Source organism: Mauremys mutica, chromosome 2 (genome assembly GCF_020497125.1).
Source record: "Mauremys mutica isolate MM-2020 ecotype Southern chromosome 2, ASM2049712v1, whole genome shotgun sequence".
NCBI classification, from domain to species: domain Eukaryota; kingdom Metazoa; phylum Chordata; order Testudines; family Geoemydidae; genus Mauremys; species Mauremys mutica.
The window spans coordinates 31162758-31183253 of NC_059073.1; the positions used below are offsets into that span (position 1 = coordinate 31162758).

The window sequence follows — 20496 nt, forward strand, 5'->3', positions numbered from 1 at the left end:
AAGGTGTTGGAGGGAATGATTTTAAAGTTTATCAGTCAATGAGCATATGTATGTGTATCTATATTAATGCATAGTGCTTTACTACACATGAAGGACCCATTAGCATTAATGAGTCAAGTGTGTAAATATCTTTATATCTTGATGATGTGTGCATGTCTCACTGCATGAGTACTTAGTTCATGCTAACTTTTTAAAATATATGTTTCCAATGATCCCTTTTTAAAACTCTCCTTTGCTGTGTTGACTACAAACTTGACAAAAGTTAGGCAGCTGCTGTGCTGAGACCACTACCTATCAGGCTGACCAGCCTGATAGTTCCCTGTTCATTAGTTCCCTGTACTCTGCCAGTTGTCTGTCTGTATCACCTGTTGTGTCTTGTCTTAAACTTAAATTGTAAGCCTTTTGAGGAAGGAACCATCTTGTTCTGTGTTCATACAGAACCTAGCACAACAAGATCTCGGTCCATAACTGGGACTGCCAGTTACAAAACAATAATACATATTGATAATTGTAAAATATATACAGTCAGCAAAGTCAATGGGCCTGATTCTCCACCAACTTAAACCTTGAGCATTTACATTTGCAAAAAGAGGGTGTGAAATGCTATCAAACCAGAATCCTGTACTCTGTGTTAGGTTTCAGAGTGGTAGCCGTGTTAGTCTGTATCAGCAAAAGTCTATCTCTCAGGTGCCACAAGTACTCCTCCTTGTTTCTGTGTTGATAGCATTTTACACCCACTTTGCATAGATGTAGTGACTGCAGAAGATGCACAATAACAAAAAATTAAGCCAAAGAAGACAACTGTGCAGTCTGTGGTCTGGAACCAAACTGGTTTTCTTTAATTCTTTCTTTAGTAAGTTTCAATATAATGCATATATCAGTACAGTATAATTAACCAATGTCAAAGTTAAGATGGAGGATTAGTTGCCTTTTCAAATTTCTAGTCAGATTTTATGCTGGAGAGTTGTATCTTTGCTTTTATTTTCATAAGAGTAGGGAAAGGCAGGTTTCATGTAGCAGAGGATGAGCAGTTGTCTCAGCAGATCCTTATAGAACACGGGTCGGCAACCTCTGGCACATGGCTCGCCAGAGTAAGCACCCTGGCAGGCCGGGCCAATTTGTTTACCTGCCGTGTCCGCAGGTTTGGCCAACTGCGGCTCCCACTGGGCCGGTTCGCCGCTCCAGGCAAATGGGGGCTGCGGGAAGCGGCGCGGGCCGAGGGATGTGCTGGCTGCGACTTCCCACCGCCCCCATTGGCCTGGAGCAGCGAACCACAGCCAGTGGGAGCCGCGATTGGCCAAACCTGCGGACACAGCAGGTAAACAAACTGGCCCGACCCACCAGGGTGCTTACCCTGGCGAGCTGCATGCCAGAAGTTGCTGACCCCTGTTATAGAAGCTTGAAACCCATGTGTCAGGGTTTTGCTTTCAGTTTCATACTTGCTCTATTAACAAAGTGCCTTCTGATAGGAATAGAAGAGGCTAATCAGTTCTCACACACTGAAGAGGTCACTCCATGCAGTTCTGAGATGCAGGCACGCTGCGGTGCCAAGCAAATTTGATAGCTAGAAATATCTTGAAGTTGGGTATGTGCTGGTTATGAAGAACCATTAGGTAACTTCCATCCCAGGTGAAAAGACTTAGTTACAATTGTTTTTGCTAAAATGATTATTGTAGAACAAATCTTCATTTGTACATATCTGTTCTTTTTGGGTTGTCTTATAGAAACAATATATAGTATTTTTGCATGTATCGTGTATTTCAAAAAACAGTTACAAAACCTTGATGACAATCTGATTACATAAAACAGCAAGGATTGAGAGTCCTTTATTCTCCCTTCACATCTTTCATGTATTTCTCTTGTACCTACATAAGCCATCATTCCCTTTCTGTGACATGTGCAGGTTCTTCATGTTGAATATCTGACCAAGCAGAATTTTGCGGGAGAAAGCTGGACTGGGACCATAGTGTAATGACTTGCCAGGGAATAACTGTTGAGCTATTATTTTAACTAAATAGAGTGGGGGCAGATTAAAAAATGACAAATATAAGAATGAAAAATCAATTGACTGTACATTGGAAATGGTTGAAATTTTTTGGAGCACAGGTATTTTTTGTTGTTATAGAAAAAAATTCCTTTTAAATTTTTTGTGCATAGTTAAAACTGTGTTTTCTTACTGAAAATTGGATTTATGGTAACTGAAAAATTTCAAAATTTTTTTTTGATACATATAGCATAGAATATGTCACAAAATTTGGAAAAAAATATCAGTTCATCTTGAATCCTGTGAAATGGAAACAACTTCAGGGTTTTTTGGGGGAATTTTTTTTCAAATTTTTTATCATTCTTCTATACATGTTGGTTTGTATCCAAGGCTCTTGTGTTTTGCCATGATAATATTCATATATATTATATGTGTTCCCTTTCTAATCAAGACACTCAGTGTAATTTACATGTGCCTTAATCTGTATCCTGATTTTCCTGGAAAATTTAATAGTAGATAAAATTTTTGGTCACATACCTTTACCATATATAAACTTATGAAACTTCTAAATATCTCTGTCTGGCAGAGCATAAAAATGTTAATTTTAATATCAGTATTCAAAGACCTTTCCTTGATCTGCAGAAAAAATAGTATACTCTACATAATATATGTAAGATGCACAGAGGTGGAAAAAATGAACCAAATTTGAACTTCATACCTGGAACCAATACAACTCTATATGCAAATGATAAGTCGTCTAAAAAAACACCAGGTAATGGAATACAAAAATTGTAGCAGGGAATATGATAAATCATACACTATTCTGCAATCACTTAGCCCTGTACAAAGTAGGTGTACAATGTTTTAACATTCTCTTTTAGTAGCATTTACATCCACTTTGTAAAGGTGCAAATGGCTATACAAGATGCAAAGTAGTGGAGAATCAAGTAGTGTACAGCTTCATCATGAGAGTGTGAGAAACTCACAGTCTGGACTACCCTCAGGGTTTCTCAGACAGGGGTCACCGCTTGTGTAGGGAAAGCCCCTGGCAGGCTGGGCCAGTGTGTTTCTAGCTCAGTGATCAGGGAGCTCATCTACTAGAAAGGAGACTCAATTTCAAGTCCTTGCTATAGTGATTATTTATACATAGTTGAATGGCTTCAGCAGGAGAGACTGAAAAAGCCCTTTATCACAACATCCCATAACCCTGTAGCTAGGGTGTTTTCCTGTAGTATGAAAGATCAACATTCAACTCCCTGCTCCACATCAGGCAGAGGACAGAGATTGAATCTGGGTCTCCTACATGAGTCCTCTAATCACTGAGCTAGAAGTTATAGAGGACATGTCTCTTTCAGATGTTTTGTGAACGGCATATAAGTTTGAATGCAGCCCATTTTTTTCTTTCTTCCCCTCCCCCCCCCAAAAAAACCTGGCAAATTTACATCAAATTCATGAATGGTTTCAGGTTGACAGAAAATTCATTTTTTTGGCAAATAAACTATTCATCAAAAAAAACCCCAAACAACTTCATCCAGTACTAAATACATCTGGTATCATCTGTTAAAGGGGGATCCTTTTAGTTGACTGCAACTAGTTGAGTCCTTTTGATGTGCAAATCCAAGGTAGCAGTGGTGCATGTGGGACTTACGTCCCCTTTTGTGTAAGCATAAACTTGCATTGTTTAAGGCGATAGTTTTTCTAGTAAGTTACATCAGCTCTATGATCCAGTATGATCCAAGGGTTCTGTTTCAAACTTTGCTTGCAATAGAACTGAAACACAACCCTGTGACAACATCATAGCTGTGAAAAGGAAATCACTAGATTGCTGTAGGACTAACTATTGTATCATCATACCAGAGTCTCAGGTGAACTCTATTGAAATTAGCATTTTAGAGAAATTACTTGGACTTAACACTACAGCAGGATTTGTTTTTTTAAAGTGGACCTATCCATTCTTCCAAATGGATCTCTCACTCTAGGTTGATACAATCAATTCGTAATCACATTGGTAATTACCAGGAAACGGAAAATACCAAATAAAATAAAAATAAGTAAATGCATAATAAATAAAAAATAAATAATCATCATCATCATCATTATCATCTGAGGGACACATCCATTAAATGATGTATTCTTTCACATCCACTTAGATTCTCATTTAGGTTTCATAGTAACAAACACCACTTTTTAAATTAAGACTAAAATGAAGTTAGTATGTGTCCTGGTCTTTCATATCCATAGTCAAATGTCACATGAATCTTAGCTCTTAATGAAATACACACTTTCCACTGATACACCTTCTTTTAACTAGCTCTCTATTGCTAAACATTAGGGAAACATGCTCATAGAGTATAAAAAATAAAATCATTTTATAGCTTTTTAAATATTTTCCCTATATTTCAGGGAGTCTGGAAGCTAGTACTTTTTACATAGGAAAATAAAAATAGTCTTAGCAGTCCTGCTCATTTAAGGGCTTAATTTGGCCCAATTTTACCCTTTATAATTAGTTGGCATAGCGCTAGTTTGACCAAGGGAATTATTTTCACCGTGGGAGTTGGAGGGGAATCGTTAAAGAAGAAAGAAATGAAGTTTTGCTGGTCAATAAATGGAAGAGGTTAGAGGAGGTATGTTACATACACTGTTATTAATTCATACCTTATTCATACTAAAGCAGGAAAGAGTAAGGTAAAGTCTTGTCTTGGAATGTGTTATAAGTAGGTCCAGGGATGTGGGAGGGCAGAGTCTAAATGTGCTTTCCCTGTTTTTACCTAAAATTTTGTTCTGGGAAAATCTAATTTAATCCAAAAGCACAGTATTCTGGGGGGAGGGGAGAGTGGAAGGGAGCATCTAAGAACCCTGTACTATAGCAGGTATTGATTCTTTAACCTTCATTGATTCCTGTCTGCTGGAGAAAAGACTGCCTTATAATGTTGCTAAAAGTCCAGTCCTGCAAACTCTTATTCTTGTGCCTAGTTCCTATTTATCTAAATAGTTTTCTCTGGGTTAGGTACTCAGCTAGTATACTTAATGAAACTCCACTGACTTCAATGTAGTTGTGATGTTGCTCACCAGCTGAGAATGTGGAGAATTGCTGTGATTTCAAATGGAATACTTCTGGGAGTAAGGATTTCATAGATAAGTGAATGATTGCATGTTTAGGCACTAGTTTTACAGGGGTCATGTAGAGTGGGATCTGCAAAAGGTACTTAAACATTTAAATCCTGTTTTTAAGCATCACTGTAATCCACAAAATTCCCACTCAGCTGCTGCCTAACTTTGTAGGTGCCTAAAGTTGCTCAGATCCTACATTTTTCCTTGTAAAAGTTATCTAGTCACCTATTTTTCTGCCTCTGGGCATGCACCCTGCATCCTCACTCCAAGCATCCAGCCACAGATTTCCTGCTAAGTCTCAGAGTGATTTACAAACTGGGGAAGATAGAGGTTTGCCTGTCTAGTCATGTGCAGGGCTTAATCCAATATGTGTGCTCAACTGGATCAGCCCCCTCAGGCAATGTCACACAAAGCAGCTGGAGGGGTCAGGGAGGAAGAGAAAGACCTCCCTTACCTCTTTTAGCCTAGTGGTTAGGGTATTCACTTATGATCTGGGAGACACCCGCTGACCCCCCAATACAGATCCCCTCTCCACCTGATGAAGAGAAGGAATTTGAACAGGGATCTACCACCTCTCAAATGAGTGTCAGAGGCTATGTCTACACTGTCCTGTGAGTAGTAACTGTCTAGAAACTCTCTCCTATTCCCAAATATTTAGGTAACAAGAAAGTGCTTTTGAAGCTAATTTGGAAAATATCAAACATGTATTGTCTGGGTGGAACAGCAAGCGAGACCCTAATCCTGCAGCAAATTGTATGTGGCCACACCCATATGGAGGTCATTGTAGGATTGGGGACTAAATAAAACTTATTTGGTTTTAGCAATGGGAGTAAGGACAATTTCCATTTGCTTTCCAATATAACAATACAATTCACTCATTTCAAAGATGTGTGGTGAAAACATAGCTTGCTAGCATTTAAACAGTGTTTCTGAATAACACTGCCTTTAAATTCAATACTAGCTTAAATGGGAACGAAGGGGGAAAAATCTGAACTTGTTCTTTTTATTTGTTTAAATGGGGAATGTTTGAATCTCAGCAGAAACATAGACTGAAAAATTATTGTGGAATAATATTTAGATAATGTTCTAGTGATATCCTTGTTACTACAGCTGGCTTGCTGGGTAAGTGTTTAAAGGAGATAGAAAATCATATTTTCTGGTGGGTGCTCTCTCTCTCTCTCTCTCCTTGATTTATAAAGCCCCTAAGTGTGAATGCATCATAAGTAATTCACTGGCCATGCATGAAATGGCTACATGTGAAAAACAGTAACCACTCTGTTTCTTGTAGCTGTGTTCAAGCCAATGCAACTCTTTGTGCTACTAGGGGATTAAAACGTCCCTATTTTGTGCCACAGTGTTTACAGAAAAACTTGGCATGCACATGGACTTTCCTTATCTATATTGTGGTGTGAGTGAGCAGCTTTTATTTACTGTATGCTATTGCTGAAATTAAAACAGCTGGAGCTGGACTTTTCAAAAGAAAAGGAAATGTTCACAATATTAATGCTAAAATTGTAATCATCAGGGCTCCATAAGCACAGGATGCAGAATTATTATTTTTTTTGCTAGTGCTAGATCCTTTTGAAAATGGAAAAGGAAATCTCTCCCCATCCCAAACCCCCATTAGCTTGCTGCTTGTGGCAGTTTTCTGACATTTATTTATTCTTATGTGCTCTCTGATCATTTCTCATAAAGTGGGTAAATTTGAGAATCTTTGTGTATATTCCTGAGTTGTGCAAATGAATGAAAACTGAATGGATGACTACATTGTGTATGAATTCTCAATCTGGGGATTTTTACTGCTTTAGTCTCGTGAAATTATTGTAACATCTCTCTTCAGAATTAATTGTGGGTAATGTTTTAAGATTGCATATTTGTAACACGTACTGTAACAGCATAGAAGTAAATTTAAAATATAACAATCCTGTATCTTGCACCTAATTCACCTATGTATATATACATTCAGTAAAGCCTTATGTTTGTTTATAGCAGATTGCATAAATGAAAGGATTTTCCCCTTCCATTTCTCAAAGACTTTATTATACAAACTTAGTGTTTGTAAATTGTTTTGAGATCTTCAGCTGAAACACAAGTGCAACTTAAATTGACCAGCAATAGTTTCAGCTGTGGAAGCTCTATATTACTTTGTGCTCTTGAGACCTGGTCCTGCAAAGACTTAAACAAATGTTTAACTTTAGGTACTGTGAGGCTCCAGTTCTGCTGTCATTGAAGTGAACGGCAAAATTCCTCCTGGATTACTTGCAGGATCAGACTCACAGGGTGTAAAATTAAACATGCATGTAAGTCTTAGAACTTGGGTTAATTGACAAAGACCCTGCGAATACCATACTAGTTCATGTTTACTTAAATTGTTTCTATTTTCTTTGTATTACTTAATAAACACATCATCAAACACAGTGTTCTGTTAGACACATCAAATTGCAGACAGTAGTCAGCTACTCTCTTAGTACACCTCTACCTCGATATAACGCGACCCGATATAACACAAATTCGGATATAACGCGGTAAAGCAGTGCTCCGGGGGGGCAGGGCTGCACACTCCGGTGGATCAAAGCAAGTTCGATATAACGCGGTTTCACCTATAACGCGGTAAGATTTTTTGGCTCCCAAGGACAGTGTTATATCGAGGTAGAGGTGTAGTTTGTACGTTTGTTTTTTTCTGTTCCCTTCCAGAGGCCTCCTGAAGACGTTTTGCCACACCAGGCTACTTTCAGCCCCTGGATGCTATTTTCTCTCTCCTTATGTACTGGTATTTGCTCTGGTAAAAGCATATATTGTAATCTTAACAAGAGGGTTAGAAGTCAATTTCACTTTTGACTTTTTTATAGAATCCAGATAACTTTCTTGCAGTCCGCAGAATACATTTAGGAAAGGTTTATGTTTTGTTAAACTCCAGAATTTGTACAATAAGTTTGAGAAGGGGATGAATAAGGATGATTTTTTTCAGAAATTAATTAAGGATGTTGTAGGCTAACTCCTTGATCATAGGCATAGTTTGAATTCTATATTGGGAGGGCAGCTCCAGCCAGGCCAATGGGGCTGCATGTGGGGGTCAAATTCCATGCCTGCCAGAAGCTTGCAGTGAGGTCCCGCCATGGGGTCACTGCTGACCCCTGGGGCAGGTACCTGCCTCATGCTTGTTTGGGTCTCACACAGGGTCCGTGAGGGCTCAGTCTCCATGCCCCTTTGGTTATTTTGGTGTATCTTGTCATGCCAAGACAGGATGAATAAGTGGAGCTGTATATGTGTGTCTATACATATGAACCTGTGTGTATCTCCCTGTCTTTGCATTTCTTATGCCCTCAGAAAGCGTGAGAGGCGCTGACCCAGCAACATGTGTGTGTAAGTGTCCACACACACACTCTGAAGCCAGTTCCCCACAGTTGCCCTGGCTTGCTGACTCCCTCCCCCCACCTGGAGTGGCGGGCGCTCTCAGGACAGGCATCACTTGGGCTGCTGGTGCTGTGGGGCGGGACATGCTGGCTTAGTGGGGAAGCCCCAACTGCTGCTGCTGCTGTCTGCTGTGGAGACCTGAGCATGGGATCTGCAGCCACTCTAGCATCGCCTGCTGCATTGGGAGTTGATGCCACTGCTTTTATGATGCCTCCCAGTGCTGCTGTGGCCACCTTCCTGCTGGGGCTGCTGCTGCCCCTGCTGTATTTCCTGGTGCGAGGGGATGCTGCATGCTGGGCTCCCACTTCCCCCCTGCACTGCACAGAGACATGCAGCAGCACGGGCTCCACTGGAACTGCCAAACAGCTGGCATCCTGGGCTGCTGGGGTGTGAGGAGGAGGAGGATGTTGGGGGTCAGGGGGGCTGCTGGCAGGAGCCTGTCCTGGTGCATTAACTTAAATGCACCAAGCCTTGTCCCCCTGACCACAGAGCCCACCCATAAGGCTGGCCCTGCTTGGGGAGGGCAATGCCAGTGTGCCTCCCCTCGCTGTCCAGCTATGCCCATGTCCTTGATATAACAAATGATTGAGAGTAAGCATAATCTGAACACATCAAACTATGGATTCATAATTCTGGGGTGATTGTCCAAAGATAAAATTCTAATACAAGTTGCCATTATTTGGTATAGCATCCTTCCCAGAAACTGCATCCTAGAGTATTTTACAGAGATAAATAATACTGTCCAGATTAATAGATTTTCCTGCAATTATTTTAGAAGATGCATTAGATGAAAAAAAATTGAAAACAGATGAAGTCTGAAGTAAAGAGAAATAGGAAGGTTGTCAGATTGCAGGGTCTGTAAAGGAAGACTTCTCCCCCAACAAAAGTGAAATTCCTTGAGGAGACAGAAGAAGCTGATGCTAGATCAGGAATAGGAAGGGAAGTAAAGAAGCAATAGGAGCAGAGAGAGATACTGAGGGCCTAGATACTGGCCTCTAATAAGGATGTTTTATGCCAGTCTGGCACCACAAAGCATTTTTAAAGCTATATTTAGTGGCTAGATGCAGATTTCCCCAACACTATTACATAGGTCGTGATTCAAAAAAGCATCCCTGCTCAGTGAAGTAGTTTCAGTATATGCTGAAATCACACTGAAGACAAAGAAGTCAATTACTTACATGCTTTTTTTCATGGTAAACTTCATTTCCGGACACATCACTACCACTAATACCCAAAACAGCCTTATGCAGTGGATATCGTCTCCCAGTTTTATAGATGGGGTGGGGAACAAAGGCAGTGACGTTAAGGCATTGACCACGGCCAAAGAGTTTAATGGGTTTGTATGAAAGCTGATAGTTGATTGGGTGCCAACAACAACTTAGTCTTCTGCTCAGACCACTAGACCAGTGCTTCTCAAAGCCGGTCCACCACTTGTTCAGGGAAAGACACTGGTGGTCCGGGACGGTTTGTTTACCTGTCGTGTCCGCAGGTTCGGCCGATCGTGGCTCCCACTGGCTGCGGTTCGCTGCTCCAGGCCAATGGGGGCTGCAGGAAGGGCGGCCAGCACGTCCTTTGACCCGCGCCGCTTCCTGCAGTCCCCATTGGCAAACCGCGGCCAGTGGGAGTGGCAATTGGCCAAACCGTGGACGCGGCAGGTAAACAAACTGGCCCGGACCACCAGGGGCTTTTCCTGAACAAGCGGCGGCCCGACTTTGAGAAGCACTGCCTAGACAGTACTCCTTTACACATTACATACTTAGAAGAAAGGGAATTGTTAGAGAGAGGTACATCTGAAAAGTTGAAGCCTGTTTTACACTTTCAGAAAAATATGTACATTTGCAGACCTAATATGCACATCCATTATCTTGATTACAAGGGCAATCACTGTCATTGCATATATATTTTCTGAAAGTTTAGGACAGATGTGTTCAGTGACAGCAAAAGGAATACAGAAAAAACCCTGTCATTCATTTCCCTTTGTATAAAGTTTCCTGCTTTGTTCTAGTGCAATACTCTTCCTTGCAAGATCCAGCTTATTCACTTGTAAACTTTCAGTGAATGCATCAAGATTGCCAGCATCTTTTAATCTTTCAAAGCCTGTAAATCCCCTCGTTCCCAGAAAGCATGTCATCTTTCAATTTTAAACTGTCATACTGTATGCCCTGGTGCATTTTAATTCTCCTAGGCCATTCATCACTACTCAACATTGACCTGTTCATATTCTTTAGCAAGCCACAATGCTTTTTCAGGCATAATGTATCTGAATACCTTCTCTCTCTCTCTCTCTCTCTCTCTCTCTCATGGCCTGAACCTGCTTAAACCACATTCCATTTATTAAAATATGCTTTTGGCACTGATGGCATCTTTGTGCCTTTCAGTGTTGAAAGTTAAACAAAACCATCAGTATAAAAGCTAACCAATTGGATAGCTGAATAGATAGCTACATTTATATCCAATTTATTTCCTCTATCAACATGGATTGCTCACATTACCATAATCAGGCTGCTGAGTGCTTGCTCAGTAAGTGGGCACCACATGAAGGCAGCAGAGCTCAGGATATCAGACCATCAGAGCAAGCTAGTTCCATATATAAGGGTCTTCTAGGGACACCAGGCTGTCTGTCCTGGTAAAATAACACCTGGAAAGCTGTGTTGACATCCTTTACATTGGATTACTTGGTGTTTTCTCGTCATACTATTCCTTCAGCATTCTAGGCAAACAAAATCATTTTAGCCCATTTAGGCGTGTTTATAACTTTGTTTTATACAGGATTTTAAGAACTGTGCAAATATACTTGACAAAAGATGTGGACTTGGAATTTTCAGAAGCTCTGAGCATGGCCTAAATTAGCTCCCACTGTAGTCCATGGAATTAACTTCTGTGGAAATAGGCCAGTGCTGAGTGTTGCTGAAGATCTCATTCATGCTATTTAGTAATAGTTATCACTTGTAAAACGTTTCATTTTTGAACAAGGTTTGGAATCATTAAATGAAGAAACAAGACATGACCTTTTGTGATTTTAATTACTTCAGTAGGATCTACCGTGAGTTATGTAAGCCCCCCTCCCACACACATACACACAAAGATAACAAACTCTGACCCTGGAGTAGAGCTTATTTTGGTTGAAAACGTAATCCTGAAAAGATGGCATATCCATGTCAGTTAAGTGCATCTGAGGAAGTCCAAACAAAATAGACAGGAAATTGATTGCCACTAGTATATTCAAATAAACAAAACCCCCATGATATCAGATTTCTGCAGCAAACTCTTGTTGTAAAAAGACAAAATTAATTATATTATGGAATGGATTTTTCCAGTTGTGAAAAATATCAGTAATTTCTGAATATATAATTGCACTTATTTTTTCCTTCACCGTGTCTTTCACTGATTCCTGTTACATTTATAGAGTTTAAGGCCAGAAGGAGCAATTACATAATCTAATCTGACCTCCTGTATACACCAGACCATCTGATTTCACCCAGATACCCCATTACTGAGTCTAATAACATTTGTGTTTTGCTAAAGCATATCTTTTCAGAAAGGCATCCACTCTTGATTTGAAGACTTCCAGAGGTGGAGACTCCATAACTTACATGCATAGTTTGTTCCAGTGGTTAATCACTGATCATGGAATACATTGCTGCATTGGCCATTGAAATGGAGCTATGAGTGTTGGGTGATAAGTGACCTGACACTTGTGAAGGAATATGAGTCATTAAGGGTAATATTAGCTATTAGGGGTAACATTTTCAAAAGTGGCTAAGGACTACATTTTTAAAGGTATTTAGGTGCCTAAAGACTCAGAACAGAGTCTTAGCACTTCTGAAAATCCCGCTAGGTGCCTTTCTGCATTTTAGGCATCGAAGCATACCTTTAAAAAGTGGTCTCAAAATGTTTAAGGGGTCCCAAATCCCACTTTCAATATTGACTTACATATTTAGGAGCTTAAGACACACTGAAAGTCATTGGAACTTCAGAGCTCTTTAGTCACTTATGAAAATAGGGTGAAGACTCCTAAATCACTTACTCAGTCTTGAAAAGTTATCTGAGTTCAAGATAGAGAGCTAGGAAGGCCTGGATCTTATTCTAGGGTGACCAGACAGCAAATGTGGAAGATGGGGTGGGGGGTAATAGGTGCCTATATAAGACACAGCCCCAAATATCGGGACTGTCCCTATAAAATTGGGACATCTGGTCACCCTATCTTAATCCCAGCTGTGACACAGATCCATGATTGGGGGCCATATGGTAAAATTTTCAAAGGCACCTAAGTCACTTGAGAGCACCAGTAACTTTTGAAAATGGGATTTAGGAGCTTAAATCTAATAGTTTAAATCTCATTGACATTCCAAAGTCATTTGATGTTTCTGAACATTTCAGCTGCTGTCTCAGTTTCCCCTATCTGTAAAATGAGGGTAGTATTTAATAACATGCCGTGCTATAAGAATTCTCCAACCAGTGCAAGGATCAGCAACCTTTGGCACACCAGCACATCCCTCAGCCCACGCCGGGGGTAAGCACCAGCACATCCCTCAGTCTGTGCTGCTTCCCGACGCCCCCATTGGCCTGGAGCAGCGAACCACGGCCATCGGGAGCCGCGATTGGCCAAACCTGGGACGTGGCAGGTAAATAAACTGGCCCAGCCTGCCAGGGTGCTTACCCTGGTGAGCCGCGTACCAAAGGTTGCCAATCCCTGAACTAGTGCATGAGATATTATGAATAAAATCTATGTTTGAAAGGATAGGAAATATTGGAAATGTTCGCTAATAATGACTGTGCCTTTTCCTAGGATTATCTGACCCTAGATTTTCCTCTTCACAGTTTTAGAGTCTTAGAGTCCTACAGTTTAAGGCCAGAAGGGACCATTAGATCATCTCATCTGACCTACTGTATATCACAGGTCACCATCATGACATAGCATTGTCACACTAACCCAACAACTATTAAAGTATTACAACGCACAGGAGATTAGATTATTATGTGCCACAGGCAGAGAATAGGAAGAACTGAGGTGTATTAGTGCCTGAGGCCCCCACAGTGGCACAGAAATGATTATCTGAGATATACCCAGATAGTCCTGACAAGTCACCTGCACCCATATGCTGCAGAGGAAGGTGAAAAATCTCCCAATGTCACTGCCAGTATTCCTTCCTGATTCCTTCAGTTAGACCCTAAATATGTGAGTAAGAACCAGTCCGCCAAACACCTGACAGAGAATGCTCAGTGCCACCTAAGACCCCAGGTCCTCCCAATCCAACTCCAGCAGTGGCTGTCCCTGATGCTTCAGAGGAAAGAAATAAAATTAATAAACCTTCCCAGAACACATGGAGGGAGGTGGGGGAGAGAAAAGTCCCTTCCTGACTCCCATGTCTCTTAGTGTTATGCTCCTGTGCTCTCAGGACCTGATTTGACTCCTATTGAAGTCAATGGGAGTTTCCATTACTTTCCATGGAAGTTGGGCTAGGCCATAAGTGAGTTGCCAGGATGGATGAGGGGGCAGGGGCGAGGTTGAAGCTGAATATGCATGTCAGCAAAAAGAGAATAGAAGCATAGAAAGGGAGGATAGCTTAGATGGACATGATTACAGTTTTGCTACTTTTTCTAATGATCCTTGAGGCAATTAAATTGGGATTTCCTGTGGAAAAGATCCTCATAAGAGTTGTTTTTCCTTCCCACTTTTTTTAGTTCTCTATTTTATCATATCTTCCGTATTTTAGCCATCTGAGACAGCCTGAGTGATATGGTGCTGCAAACCATGGCAATAGCCAGTAGCTCATCTACATTGGAAGTCCTAAAGTTGCTACTACTGATGGAGATGAACTGGTGTTAGCAACAGGATGAGGTGGCCACTCTGCGTCAAAGTTAGGCACAGGGGTGAGTCAAGATGGAGAAACTTGCACTGCTGCTATTTTGTGGAAAAACAGAGGCATTCAGTTTCTAGGGCTGCAGGTCTAAGATAACTTTAAAATACTGCTATGCCTTTAATTTTCTCCCTCTAATTTTTCTACCCTCCTTGCTCTTTTCTCTCGTGCCTTTTTTCCTTACTACTTTCCAACTACAGCATGTGTGTGCTGCAACCAACCCAGATCACCATTTGTTTAGGTAGGTCCTATCCATAATAGACAGATATTTTCCAAAGTGCTTCTGCAGCTTTAGAAAGGATGGAACTACCTGGTGTTGGACCAAATACACATTTCAAAAATAACCTTGCAGACTGTTATGGAGCAGCTTGGAAACTGCAATTCTGTAAAAACAGTCACTGTGTGTGCTTGGCCCTGGCAGGGCAAACTGTCTCTAGAGGACAAAGGAAAGAGCTGCAGGGAATAGGAACATCAATTTTTGGCGTGGCCCAAAATGAAGCTTTGAGAAAAGTTTGAAGTGGCAAATCAACACCTGCAATTTAGTTCATTTTTTTTTAACTGGGAAAGAAAATAAATGAGCAAATACTTATTTTATTATTGCTGTTATTGGCTATTATTATTCCTTTTGAATAGAGGACTTGGATTGTGAATGTGATGCTAACAACAGTATAGTGAAAAATAGAAAGCCATGAGTATTCTATTCCTCCTCTTTCTCCCACTTCTATCAAGACCCTCTGAAATGCTTCCTCTAGATGCAAATCAGAACAGAAGGAATGTGCAGATGCTGAGTCAGTCATGGGGCAAGGGTAGGCCATAAGTTCAATACCAGCAGGTTCTGCATCATATTCTTGCTTCCCTTGTACTGAGTTGGCTATTAATCTTTCTGTCTTTGAACTAAAAAGGGATCTTCACATTCCAGTAATCCCCTAGCTCTGGTTTATGAGCCAGTTATTTGTCCTACTAGTTTGCCATGTGTGCAATGAACAAATTACCAGCTAAGCTCAATGGCATTGTTAATTTCTTCCTACTTAGGGGATGCATCAATGACCAGCCTCATTAAGTGCGAGTCATTCTGCTCCTGTGCAAGAGCTGACTGTAGGATTAAAAGAGAGATTACTGATGACACACAAATGAGAAGACAAGCAATAGCGAGGGAAAGGAGAGGCATAGCTCTCTGAGGGCCATATGTGGGATGTGACAGAGCTTGTATGTAGTGTCTAAGAAGTCAGGAATGATGGGTTCTGGTAAGTGAACCTTTATACGCAAGAGGTGTTGCCACTCATGAGATTGAGAGTTATTCTTTCCTTCATGCTGCTTGAGTGGCAAAAGAGGCTATAGAAGGGAAGAGACTCAGACTCTATATGTCTTGTTCTTCTAGCCTGTGGGTCCTATTTTTTTCAAATTAAATCAGTGGTCATATATCTCTTTTGTAATACTTACTTACAGTTGCACAGCAAGAACATCCCTGTCTCATCAGGTACATCTAAAAATAAATAAATCAAAGCTTTAGAGGTTGTTGTGGATACATTAGCACCTTTGAAAATTAGGAACGCAAATTTGAAAATGTTGTCCCTCTGTGCTACTAGTAACATATAAGAAGACACAAATTCTTGAAAGGATTGAAAGTGTGTTCAATTTCTTGGGTAACATTTGACAAAACAAACAGTTTATAAGATTGAAAGCAAATTCATTGGATGGAAGAAAAAAGTGCACAATGACAGTGAGACATTACGTAAAATGATAAGATTTTGTTAAAATTTTTAGGCAAATGAAAAATAATTGTCTAATTGTTTGCCATTCCTTTTCTAATATACTAAATATTTTTAATTTTTGCAATGTTTTTTTTTATTTTTTTAAGTTGAATAAAAGAGAACAAGGATTCAAATTTGTGGTGGAATTGGTCTTCAAATTCTAGGCAGATAAATTAAAATCTGAACAATAAAATATATGTAATATGCATGGACATTATAATGCCTGGGACACTGCTGTACAAATAAATTGTTTTGTATTAAATTCTCCTCTTACAAAAACTTATCAGTGCTACTATTTCTATTCAATCTTAATTAAGAACTGAACAGGACTCAGCTGTGCAATCCTTATACATATGAATAACCTAGACTTCAACTGGATTGCTTGCATAAGTAAATATGTGTGTGAGAGAGATCTTCAGTATATGACCTTAGCAACATCAAATTCTAGTTTTAGTGACACCGTGTAAATCAGGACTAGCTCCATTGATTTCAAATTACTTCACATTTACATTCAGATTAAACTGAGTCTAATTTGCGCCATACAGCCAAATTCAACCTTGATACAAACATGCATAATTCCCATTAACTTAAATGGAAGTTGCATCTACTCATGCCAGGAACTTCAAAGATCAAGTTGGTACATAGATGACAATGATATGCTGAAGTGTGAAAAAGTGGCATAGTGGAAAATGCAACTAATAGGAAGGTCCTTTTACTAGCATATTTCTGTTAGTTGTGTTTCCTGCTAAACTTTTTGTTTCTGTCCCTTCAGTATGTAACTTGTAAGTTATACAGTGGTAAGAAGTTGCATCACCATTCAGAGGCGCCAACTTTTTCGGATTTGCCGGGGGGTGGCTCAACCCTTGCTCAACCCCAGGAGCCAGCCCCAATCCACCTCTTCCCCCAAGGCCCCACTCCTGCCCCACCTCTACCTGCCCCATTCCGTCCCCTCCCCTGAGTGTGCTCCACCTTTGCTTCCCCCCCTCCCAGTGCTAATCCTCTGTGGGTGGCAGGTGCTGGCGGAGAGTGGGAGGAGCTGATCAGCGGGGCCCGCTGGTGGGTGCTGAGCACCCACTATTTTCTTTTCTGTGGGTGCTCCAGCCCTGGAGCACACGATGTTGGCACCTATGTCACCATTTGTGTCACTTTCTCTGAATTAAGCCTGTAAACTTTTGTGGTGTGTAAGCCAAGTGTCACTATGTGAGGATTTTTACAGTTCCCGCTCAATACACATCTTTATGAAGGAGATCTCCCCAGAATTAGCTGTGTCCCATTCCTCACACTGAAGTCAAACATAAAACAGCAGCAGGATTGGACCGAGGTCTGTTGGATAAAAACAACAAATACTTTTTTTTTTCCAATGAGATGGCAGCTCATCTGATTGCTTCCTTAGCCATGCTATAGAGGGGCTAATCCTTGATAGTGTCTAACAAAAGGGAATTTCTATTCACATATTGCAGGATGCTCAACATGCACCTGATTTAAAACAAAACAAAACAAACCAAAAAACTGCAGCTGCCTGTTCTCTGTAATTAGGGCTAAGGACAAAGCTGATCAGCTTTTTATTGCTAATGAATCCATAACAATCAGTCTTATAAAATATTAAATTCCTTGGGGGCATCTTTTTATATCCCTGTACTGCACAAGAATCCGAAGTGATACATAAATAATGATACATAATGTTTATTATGTCAGTTTCTTTGATTCTTAAAACAGCAAAACAATTAATCAGTTTCTTTCTAATGTCTGTAATGTTTTCCCTAGAATTCATTCCTATGATTCTTGCTCTCAGATTTATAATAATTTATCCTCGATTCCATAAATAACATTATCATGTGATTCTGTTGTAATGCCATTTCCTCTAATCTCTTTTGGATGATCAAATATCTTTTGAAAGTCTTTAGGTGTCATGAAACTCTATTCCCAGTCCAGGAAATAACAAAAGAGGAAAATACTAAGTACCTATCTGGGTCATCACAATTAAATTGTTTGGAAATAGATAAAAGGAAACTTAAAAGTAGATTGGCTTGTTCCTCCAGGGCTTCCTGGGGACAGGCAGGCATCTTTAATCTTTTAAAGCAGACACTATGCTGAAACTGTGTCCCAGAAGAATGTTCTTGTTCAGTAAATAAGTTTTGTAGAGCACAGTACTGAAGCAGTGACACTCATCCATAAGAGCTTAGACTGAGCAAGCTCTTTTCTCCTCTCTTTGTGTGTACACTATGCATGCACTATGCACTATGTATAACTTCTGCTGGGGTTGGGCGGAGGCATATGAACTTGTATTTGGATAGGTTTCTTTTTGTTTCAATCACAAAATGAGGCCCTCTCTTTTATGTGGCCCCCCATCATTATAGTATTTTAGCACTTCACAAGCTTTACTCTACTTATCATTGCAACACTCCTTTAAGGACCAGAGACATTTAAGGACTAGATTTTTAAAGTAGTGGTATTTCAAGGAGTCCTTAGGTGCCTAAGTCACCTTGATTAATGAGAGTTTGTTATCTAGGCCAGGCCTGCACAACTCGTAAAGCAGCGAGGGCCATATTACTCCAAAGAAAACAGCTGAGGGCCGAACCTCCCCGCCCAGTGCCGCCAAAACACCACCCCCAGCCCCCCTGAAACACAATACCCCCCCAGTGCCGCCTGCCCACTCGGTTCGTCATCCCCCCCATGAAATAAGAGGAGGGGGAAAGGGGAACAGTTTGAAGGGATTTTCTGGGGCTATGAACTAAGCTGGGGAGGGGAAAGGGCGGCAGTGTGAAGGGATTGGATGTGACTGTCTGACACACAAACACAGGGGCCTCAGGGAGCCCGGGTGGGGGGGGCAGTGTGATATGGGCTGGGGAGGGGGTAGGTCCCTGGACCATGGAAGGAGGCAGCAGTTGGGGCAGGGCAGGTGCAACACACACACACACACGTCTCCCCCGGGGATTTTCTGGCTGTCCACAGACAATTCAAACCCCACCCCCCATCACTACGGAGGCTGCCCTGGGAGCAACCAGTGCAGTAGCTGCCCCGCCTCCAACCGAAGGGGGGGTTGGGGGAGTCTTGTCCCAGTCCCCCCCCCCGAGCTGTGGCTCAAGCCCCTCCCCTCGCTCGGCACTTACCAGCTCTGCTCCCTGTCCCCTGACTGCTCCGATTCCTCTCCACATCCCCTCCCCCGATAGCCCCCCCAGAACTCCCAACCCATTCAACCCTCCCCCTGCCCCTGACAGCCCCCCCAGAACTCCCAACCCATCCAACCCTCCCCCTGTTCTCTGACTGCCCCCTGGGACTCCCCTTACCACCACGCCGCTCCAGCCGCTGGCTCCACATGGAGCCAACCAAACAAGCTGCCGAGCACCCAACCCCTCCCCTGCAGAGTGCTGCGACGCGACGCTGAGGCAGGGGGAGGCGGCAGCGGGGGAGGGACTATGCCTGCTGGAGGCCAATGGGAGTAGCTAAATCAGGCCCAGGTGCCCAATCAGCCATGCCGTACTCTGCATGAGGGGACGGGAGGGGAGGGAGGAAAAATCCCGGACGGTTACACCAGCCCTGGGAGAACCCGACAGACCCACCCCGCTGCTTGCCGCCGCATGTTGTGTAGGCCTGATCTAGGCTGAAAATCTTACTGGGGCCTATCTATATCTTTAGGCCTACCTACCTTAAAAAAATAATAAAAAAAACCAAAAAGCCTTAAGTTACTTGCTCAAGGTTACACAGGAAGTTGGTTACAAACCAGGCAATTCAATGTGGGTTTTCCACAGCTCAGGCTAGTGTTCTAACCACTGGACCATCCTTCCTCACTGCACACCATCTGACACCAAGATACATGAGTGCAACCACCACAAACTGGTGAGTTCCCCTCCAATTCTGATTGACTTAACATAATAAATACGAAGGCCTTTGCACTGTTCTTGCTGATGCTGTCATTGTTCTGTGGATACATACATGCTTCCGTTTTTAAGGCTGATTATTTGAGTCTATATAAATAAGTTGCTGAAATATCTGATTTTATGTTAATTTTGTCCAGGTGAAAAAGTGCCAAGTTACAATTTTAAGTTGTGCTTTGATACTTATGCTTTCCCTTACAAGGTGACACACAGATGTTACTATCCTTCTATATATGCAATCAAAAGAGAAACATGACGGATAGAATTCCAAGTAGTTTTACTTCCCAGAGCTACGTGGGTCACAAACACAGTACAAAAGATTAGAACAGGTATATAAGTGTGCAGTCTCATGGCTAATCCTATTTGCAGAGTAGTCTTTTAGCTTTAGGTGAAGAGGACTATTGGCAAGACTACCCTCTCAACTCCATTTTTAGTGTATAGTTGACAGCAGATACAGTCACACAGCGACTTCATTACAGTTACCTTTCAAATTTCTATAA

The 20496-nt window shown here is 41.5% G+C and overlaps 1 protein-coding gene and 1 long non-coding RNA gene across 5 annotated transcripts in view; one reads left to right on the forward strand and one right to left on the reverse strand.

Moving 5' to 3' along the window:
- LOC123364317 overlaps positions 1–19520 on the reverse strand; it is a 49973-nt gene extending 30453 nt beyond the window's left edge. For both annotated transcript variants that reach the window (XR_006577068.1, XR_006577069.1), the window contains exons 1-2: positions 19409–19520; positions 15811–15853 (exon numbers count right to left, since the gene is read on the reverse strand). This is a non-coding gene — a long non-coding RNA (uncharacterized LOC123364317). The remainder of the gene's footprint in view (positions 1–15810; positions 15854–19408) is intronic.
- Positions 1–20496, forward strand: part of CSMD3 (CUB and Sushi multiple domains 3) — a 1155643-nt gene that overhangs the window by 42902 nt on the left and 1092245 nt on the right. The gene's annotated exons all lie outside the window — the stretch shown is intronic.